Raw genomic sequence first — 9,145 nt, forward strand, 5'->3', positions numbered from 1 at the left:
ACTTGCAAAACAGAGTTCGAGCCGGTGGTTTTTACTCTGATAAAGATCCTCCAATATTCAAGTCAGGAATCAGAGAACGAATAGTAGCAGCAACTGATTCTCTAAGAGGGATTATTTATCTGGATCCTCGAGACTTTAGTTATTTATAGAGGATGTGATCGAGTAACCATAAGAACGTGCAGTTCCGAAGTTATCAGATTGTTAGGCATGCTGTTATTAGGCGAGATATTCTAATCTTTATCTACTCCTATGAGATATAGGGAGTTGATTACTCCCAAACTTATCCACTCAGGGTAGATAGCTATTGCATGTGTCCGAGAACTGATAGATCGAGGTAACAAAAGAAGCTCACGTGACAGATAGACTGCATAGTAGACTGGGTGCAAATAGCTCAGCTCCACATACCTCAGCTTAGCGATTGGGTCAGCAATCACGATGATAGCTTACTGGCCTAAGGTATTCCATGATGGCATGTAGATTTGAGATATTCATGATACCACCGTAATACTACCGCCTACTCCTGAGTCTGAGAATCAAGCGAAAGGAGTATCTTTAAAGTCGTACCTCAGATCTAGAGATGTGCGCTCTCCCACTTTCACGTGTGCCCTCAGTATTTAAAATTGATGATGTCAACCTGACAGGTAGGGCTTGTTGCGAATAATCACGATTAATGAGACCACTTATATGGTGATCTTTTCAAGAATTTAATTTCTCCAGTGATGGCTCTCTGTCTTCTTTTTCTCCTTTAAATCTGCCTTTCGAGGGCATTGAGGAGGCAACTGTAATTCCCCTTTATTCCAAATTTTTGCTATAGCTCTTGAAGGTAAGATGAACCTAGAGCTCTTGAGGAAGCTTGAATCGGCATCTACTCAAAGAAGGTAGGCCAAAGCTCCATCTATTGGTCCTTCGGCTTCAGTGGATGGCGATGCCAAGGTTTCGATCATGGAATTAGCTGCTGCAATTGTGGGAGATGAAAATTCCTCTTTAATTGCTGAGTCCACGATTCCACCACTAGAGATTGTGTCGAAAGCTCTACCAGAGGGAGTTTCGACAGAGGAGACTTTGATGGAGAAGACACAGATGGAGGATATGGTTGGTCATCCAGAAGAAATTTCGTTGAAAACAACAGAGACCAGGGAGTCTTCGGAGTAGGTGGCTCCAATCCCATGCCTTCCTCTGACCATTTTCTAAGTAGGTCCTTTATGATCGGTGCCTTTTGCTCTGTCCGCAATGGAGAATCTCGAATCTGCGATGGAGTTTCTTAGAAGCTTCCTCTGAGAAGCAGCTCTTAGGCGAGCAAGATGCTCAACAGCGGATGATGGGTGCCCTTAGATCTCTTGCTCCGATAAAGAGTTTTTGGGTTCCTCTTGTCCTCCTGCAATTTGTAGTATTGGATGGTGTTGGGTATAAAATACCCCCCAGCCGAAGTTCGTGTCAGGGGTGACCCTCCGGGGATTTTACCGACGTCCGACCTTCGGTGATATCTTTCCGAACCTCTCCGGCGGCCAAGCCTCCGCAACGTTCCTGAGTTCTGCCGACGGATAAACCCCCATCAGTGTCGACTGAATTCTCCGCAACGGACAGACTCCACCCAAGTTTTCGCAGTGGTCGACCACCTTCTAGACTTCATCCGGGCTCCTACGGGAGCCGGACTTCTTCTCCAACTGCAGGCAGACTTCATCCAAGCTCCTACGGGAGCCGGACTTCTTTTCTAAACTGCAGGTAGACTTCATCCGGGCACCTACGGAAGCTGGACTTCTTCTCCAACTGCAGGTAGACTTCATCCGAGCTCCTACGGGAGCCGGACTTCTTCTCCAAATACAGGTAGACTTCATCCGGGCTCTTACGGGAGCCGAACTTCTTCTCCAAATATAGGTAGACTTCATCCGGGCTCCTACGGGAGCCGAACTTCTTCTCCAACTACAGGTAGACTTCATCCGAGCTCCTACGGGAGCCGGACTTCTTCTCCGATTGCAGGAAGACTTCATCCGGGCTCCTACGAGAGCCGGACTTCTTCTCCAACTGCAGGTGGACTTCATCCGAGCTCCTACGGGAGCCGAACTTCTGTCCTGAACTCCTATTACAGGTAGACCTCATCCGAACTCCTACAAGGGCCGGACTCCGAGCTTCTACTGCAGGCTTCGGCTGAGCTTCCTCGATAAATGATCCCCATCCGGGCTTCTATGGAGATCGGACTCCGACCGAACTTCTGTAGCGGATAGATTCCGGATGAACTCCTATGACACATGGACTCTAGCAGTCGGACCCCTCCAGCGGATAAACCTCTCCAGCGCCATCCGACACCCACTGTCGGTCGACCCTCTGCCGAGTTCTGCGTGAAATCGAACTTCTTCTACGGAAAGCCTCTGATCGAGCCTCTACAGCAAATGGCCCTCGCCTACAGTATTAACGCCCAAAGCACCCAATGGTAGAAGGCTCGCCAGCAACATCCGAGCTCTTCTCAGATGGATAGCTGTCTGTCTCTGCCAGATACCTCAATCGAGCTTCGACCGATAGGCCTGGACTCCTTGATGGGCCACAGTAATGGCCATGACTCTGCTCCACTTCCTGCGATGGATTCCGTATGGCTCTACCACTCTCTGGCAAGTCGCGACAACGGACACTGTTCCACTCTCCACAACAGGCTCCACGTGGTAGGCCACGGTGATAGCCACGACTCCACTCCACTACTCTTCATAACAAACTCCTCCTAGCCCCGAGCGGCCCACTACCAGGCGGTTACAAACATCGCTGTCAGTCTGTTGCACCCTCCGCCTATAAAAAGGAGACTCCAGATACGTTATCCTCTAAGCTCTAATTTCTATCTTGAAACTCTGCTAAAATTTTCGTTCGAGCACTCCACTCTTGTTGAAGCAGAGAACTGACTTGAGCGTCGGAGGGTCTTGCTGGAGCACCCGCAACTCCGGTTTAGACTTTCTTTGCAGGTCCCGATGGCGATCGCGACTCCCTCGACTTCAGCTTCTCCGACGCCGGTGGATTTTTGCACCAACAGATGGTTTATAAATTTTTTGTATAGGTTGGGCATTATCTGACTAGCTTTGTCGGCTCTTCTTCTGAAGTCTCAGTGCTAGAGCTTATAGCAATGAAGGAGAAAATTGTCTGGCTAAAATATTTTTAGAGCAGACAGAGAAGACTAATGCCGAGCTAACTAAAGAGCTCAATTCTTCTGAAGTGGCCCTTTGAGAAGCTCAAGAAATAATCGATCATTAGGATGATGAATCTGAGAGGGCTGAGAAGATGATTGAGGACCTCAAGAGGAGGAGATTTGGGGCTGAAAGAGACTAATGCCAAGCCTGCAATGATATTGAGCATTTGAGGAGGATGCTTGAGGGAAGAAAGGATCGAGATTCCATCCCCTTCGAAGTTCACTCTTGAAGGAGCCCTGGCAGGAGCTCAGCTAAAAGAGCCAGAACCTCGGATAGGGCAAGCTATAAAGATAGAACTCTTTGGAGGGATGAGGGCTCTGCTTTCAAGAGAATTCAGATAACTCGAGAACTGTCTGCACCTCGAAATGAACTTCAGGAGGCTCCATCAAAAGTTGAATTCTGGAAGGAGAAGCTGAAGGAAGAGAGAGAAGGTCAGGCTTTCCTCCACCATCGACTCATCGATCAGGAGCTTCTGACTATAAGTGCTCATAGAAGAATAGATCGGTTGGCAAAAAGAGGAGTCAAAATTATAAATTAGGCCTATAAGACAGTATTTTTCGCAGGCTTTGAGAGGTGCAAGGTGATGGCTTGGGTGCATCTGCTTGTTGACGGTGTCGAGCCACTACAAGCCAGCTTCCCTAACAAAAGTTTGAAGGCTATGACAGAAGATAACATAGGAATATTTGCAAAAATATCCCAGTGTCTTAGTCTTGCTGACATGAGCAAATTTGATGCAGCCATCCAGAAGGAGGGGAATGCTATCTGAGGCAAATCACCCTGATGGCACTTTGAGGCAATGATGTATTTTTCCTTCATTTTTATCATCTAAATAAATATAATCAATTTTCATGCAATGAATATTTTTTTTTTATATATCCACTGTGCTTGGATGGATAAGTGTGGATCACATTTTGAGCCATATTGACTAAATTCTGACTTATATTAGCTAAGAACTTAGCTGTAATTGTATTGGATCTCCTCAGGTGTATGAGGACACATCTTCTTGGAAAGATAAACGTCATGCCTAAGGGACAAAAGATTTTTTTTAGAGTTTTCCATGCTGAATCTCTTCAGCACCTTCTCTATGTATATTTTTTGAGAAAGTTCTATCATTCTCTTAGATATATCTTTATAGATTTTTATATCAAGAATGTAGGAAGCTTCTCCTAGGTCTTTTATAGAGGATTCCTTTGATAACCATACTTTGACTGTAGTCAGCATGAAAATATCATTTTCAATCAGGAGGATGTCATCTATGTACAATACGAGGAACGTGACAGTGCTCCCACTAATATTTCTGTACACACACAACTCTTCATTTTTGATAAAATCAAATGATTTGATTACATCATTAAAATAGGTGTTTTAACTCTGAGATGCTTGCTTGAGTCCATAAATAGATCTTTGCAGCTTGCAAACTTTATGATCACTATAACTGGATGTAAAATTCATAGGCTGCTCCATATAGATATCTTCCTTAAGATATTTATTTAGGAAGATAGTTTTTATATCTATCTATCATATTTGATAATTATATAAGCTACAACAGTAAGCAGAGTTTGGATAGATTTTAGTATGACCATTGGCGAAAAATTTTTTTGATAGTCAATGCCTTCGTGTTGACTATACACTTTTGCTACCAACTCTTGCCTTATAGATTTCTACTTGACCATTTGATCCGATTTTTCTTTTGTAGATCCATTTACACTCAATGGTACAATATCCTTAGATGGATCTACTAAAGTCTAAATATAGTTGGAATACATGGAGTCAATTTCTAACTTCATCACTTCCATCCATTTTTTGGAGTCTACATCTAACATCGCTTCATCATAAGTCTTCGGATCACTCATAATGTTCCTATCTCCCACAAAAAATACTTCCTCTAGATCTTCTATAAGAATACCTAAGTATCTTTCAAGAGAATGGAAGATTCTATTAGATTTACGAGGTACAGGAGGTGCCACATCAACTGACTCACTAATGGATTCAGGCTCCTAGACTCGATGCTCTTTAGAAACTTTTTCTTCGAGCTTAATCTTCCTCCCACTGCCTCTGTCTTGGATAAACTTCTTTTCCAAGAAGATGGCATGATAGTTCACAATCACATTGTGTCTCTATAGATTTCTTAGGATATCCTATAAAATGAATCCTAAGTAATATAACCTCTGACTTGTTTGTCTGTTATCCCTTAATATGGACCGAACATCCTCAAATCTTGAGATAATTAAGACTCGACTTCTTACCATATCATAACTCATATGGTATGGTAGGAACAGATTTAGAAGAAATCCTATTTAAATGGTGAGTAACAGAAAGCAACGCATATCCTCAGAGAAAAATTGAAAGATCTGTGAAGCTCATCATGGATTGGACAATATCTAATCGAATCCGATTCCTCTTTTCAGATATCCCATTGAGCTGAGGTATCTTTAGAGGTATCCACTATGAGACTATGATATTATTCTTAAGATAGGTTTAAAATTTTTCATTAAGATATTCACCTCTTCGATTTGATCGAAGAATTTTTATGGGTTTATCAGTTTGTTTTTCTACTTCATGTCTGAATTTTTTGAACTTTTCAAAAATCTCAGACTTATGGTGCATCAAATACATAAACTCATACTATGAGTAGTCACCAGTAAAGAGATGAAGTAAATATAGCCATCTCTGACCTATATATCGAATGGACCGCACATATCAGTGTGCACTAGGACTAATATATCAGTGGTCTTTTCTCTTTGTCATATAAAGGGCAGCTTAGTCATCTTTTTTTGAAGGTAAAACTCACAAACTGGATAAGACTCGAAAGTTAATGGCCCCAAAAGGCTATGTTTCTTCAATTTGTTAAGTTTGTCCTCTCCAATATGACCTAGCCTAAAATGCCATAGATACTTTTGGCTAACCCTATCTCTAAGTTTTTTTAGATTCTATGGCACTCACAATTTACTCATTAAAGTTAACACGCATCAACATGCAAATAATAAAGATCGTCTATCAAATAGGCACATACAATAATTTTATTTTCAAATAAACTAAACACAGATCTTTATTAAAATAAAAATTATAATTATCCTGTATCAGTATAGAAATAAAAATCAAATTTCTATTGTCTACAGATATAAAATAATAATTTTTTAAAAAATAAATTAAATCCTATTGGTAGCTTCAAAGAAAAGGTCTCGATAGCTACAGTAGTAATTTTTATCTTATTTTCGATTCGAAGAGTGATCTTGCCTTCTCTCAGTCTTTTAACTTTCTCTATATCCTGTATAGAAGTGCACAAGTGAGCACTCGAATCAGAATCTAAAATTCAACTAGAAAAAGAAAAAATTATTAGATTAGTTTTAATAATGAGTAATTTAGACATACCTTTAGAAGGCATGTCCTTCATCTTATTCTTCACTGTGGTTAGGTGTGTAGGATAATTTTTTCTTCAGTGGCCTTCGATATTACAGTGAAAATATTTTTCTTTATTGTTGGCTTTCTTTGGAGTTTTCTTCTTCTTTCTGCTTTCAGTCTTTTTGCTTCTTCATAGGCTTTTTGTTCTTCTTTTCAGTAGACTTTCTCTTGGAAGAAACATGCTCCATAGTAAGAATCATTTCTTTTGAACTTTTCAAGATGTCATCAGCTGTGACCAACATATTCAACAACTCAAGCAAGATGCTATCAATCTTATTCATATAGAAGTTTATGATGAACTGCTCATATGAATCAAGAAAGGACTGCATGATTAGATCCACTTGTAGTTTTTTATCCATATTCATTTTGAGCTTCTGAAGCTCTTCAATATCTTTGATCATTGTTAGACAATGATCATGCATGGATTGTATATCATGCATCTTTGCTATGAAAAATCTGTGAGAGACTTCAAAGTGAGCCATATAACTCTGCTCATCATACAACTCTTGTAGATGAGTCAGAATCTATCAGATAGTTTTTATGTCTTCATGCTGATGTTGAAGATCATTAGACATGGATGCAAGAATATAGCACCTAGCCCTGTTATCTTCGTCTATCCACTTATCAAGTGCAGCTCATTGATTAGGGGATGGATGAGCCAACAACACAAGCATCTCTTGGTCTAGAACATGGATCAATTTCTTAAAGCTGAGAACAATTCTCAAATTCTGGAGCCAGCCTTTATAGCTTAATTCGGTCCACCTATTGGTGTCAAGAATTCAAACTAGAGGGTTTGAACTCGACATGGTTAATCATCTACAGTGAGAAAATAATTTTTAATTAGATGTTTATACTTGTAAATGTTTGTTATAGAAACTTTAATAAATAAATAAGGCTCTCATTATTTTTATGAATCTCCCATACTCCTCGGGTAGAGAAACAAAAATCTATACTGATCAATTTCTAATAGATAATGCGCTCCACTGATCCATGTGCATCTCACCTAATAGTTATTAGTGATGCATAAACCAATGAGCGGACAATATCTTACCATTACTTCACTAAGCAAGATGTAACAAGTTCAGTCTCTAAGTCCTGTGGCCTCACCTAATATTTATTGATATATTTTTAGTTAAATCAGACCCATCATACACCAACGGATGTAAAGCCATCATTGGGACCCTCACCTAGTAGTTATTGGGCCCAATCCCATCTCTCTTCTAGGGCATCCAATACCATAGAGTGATTATACCTTTTCAATGCAACCAAACCACTGTGACCAGCTGAGGACGATCAACACTAGGAAGGCATCCATATCTTTACAATGGTGGAAGATCGCTAGACTTAATATTTGATTGAGAAGATTTAGATTTAGGTCTCTCCTTAATTAGTTATAATGGTTATGACTAACCTCATGGTATGGGCTAGCTCGAGTTAATAAGTAATCTAATACAAAATATAATCTCTCGAAATGGCCAGATAAGTATGTGTGGGGATCCCTCTATTATTTTTTTTAGACATCAACTAATTGATCAGATTAGACATTATAATTAATTAAATAATCACTATCTATATACTTATCTTAGACACCAAATTGGTTGATTAAAATCAATCAAATTAGCTTATTTATTTGGGCTCGATCTTTCGAGTCAAATTAGATCTTAAGTTGATTAATCACTTGTGGCTGTTAATCAATCCAATCAAACTACAACTAATTAGATTAGTCATAAGCATATTTGACCTAATCCTAATCAACATTTGATTCGGTTTGATCAACCGCTCAAACTAGACCTAATTGAGCTACCCATACCTTTAATCCCATATTTTATACAATTAAAATTTGGATCTTAAATTTATAATTTTAGATATTTTAATTTTAAATCTTAATTCTTAATTAAGTGTATTATGAATGTGGATGTAGTTTCGATGTCAAATCAATTTTTAATCTAAATTAATATGGATTGCATCACATGTAATTTTGCTATCAATAAACTAAAATCGACTCATCCTGAAACTCGAGCCAATTCATCTATGACAAATAGAAACTGTAAGCCCACACCTGCAAGATTGGATCAACTCATATGCAAATGAGCTGACTCACTAGGATCTTGAATTGACTCCAACAAAAATGAGTTGACTCGTCAAGGACCCGAGTCGACTTGAACTGAATTCGAGTCGACTTGGTAGGCAAGCCAGCCATAATTTCAGGATTTATGCAAATTAGATCCTAGGATTTTAGATCTGAAATTTTATAGAAATTAAATTTTAGATCATATATCAACAAATTACATATTACATATATAATTTTATGATCTAAAATTAATCAAAAATACGCATATCTAATATGCATGTAAACAAAAAATTAGATCTAAAATGGTGTATCATATACATCTAGGATTTTCTGTTCGTGATTCTTTTTCATGAGAGATCATCACAAGCGGCACCCCTACACATCATAAGAGAACCCATTGATTGGACAAGTGAGGGGCTTTAACTCCAACTTCCTTTTATGATCGGACGGTCATGGTGATGCACCAAATCTAAGTACTAGGCTAATAGAAATTTAATCTAACATA

This window comes from Elaeis guineensis, chromosome 4 (assembly GCF_000442705.2).
Source record: "Elaeis guineensis isolate ETL-2024a chromosome 4, EG11, whole genome shotgun sequence".
Classification (NCBI taxonomy): domain Eukaryota; kingdom Viridiplantae; phylum Streptophyta; class Magnoliopsida; order Arecales; family Arecaceae; genus Elaeis; species Elaeis guineensis.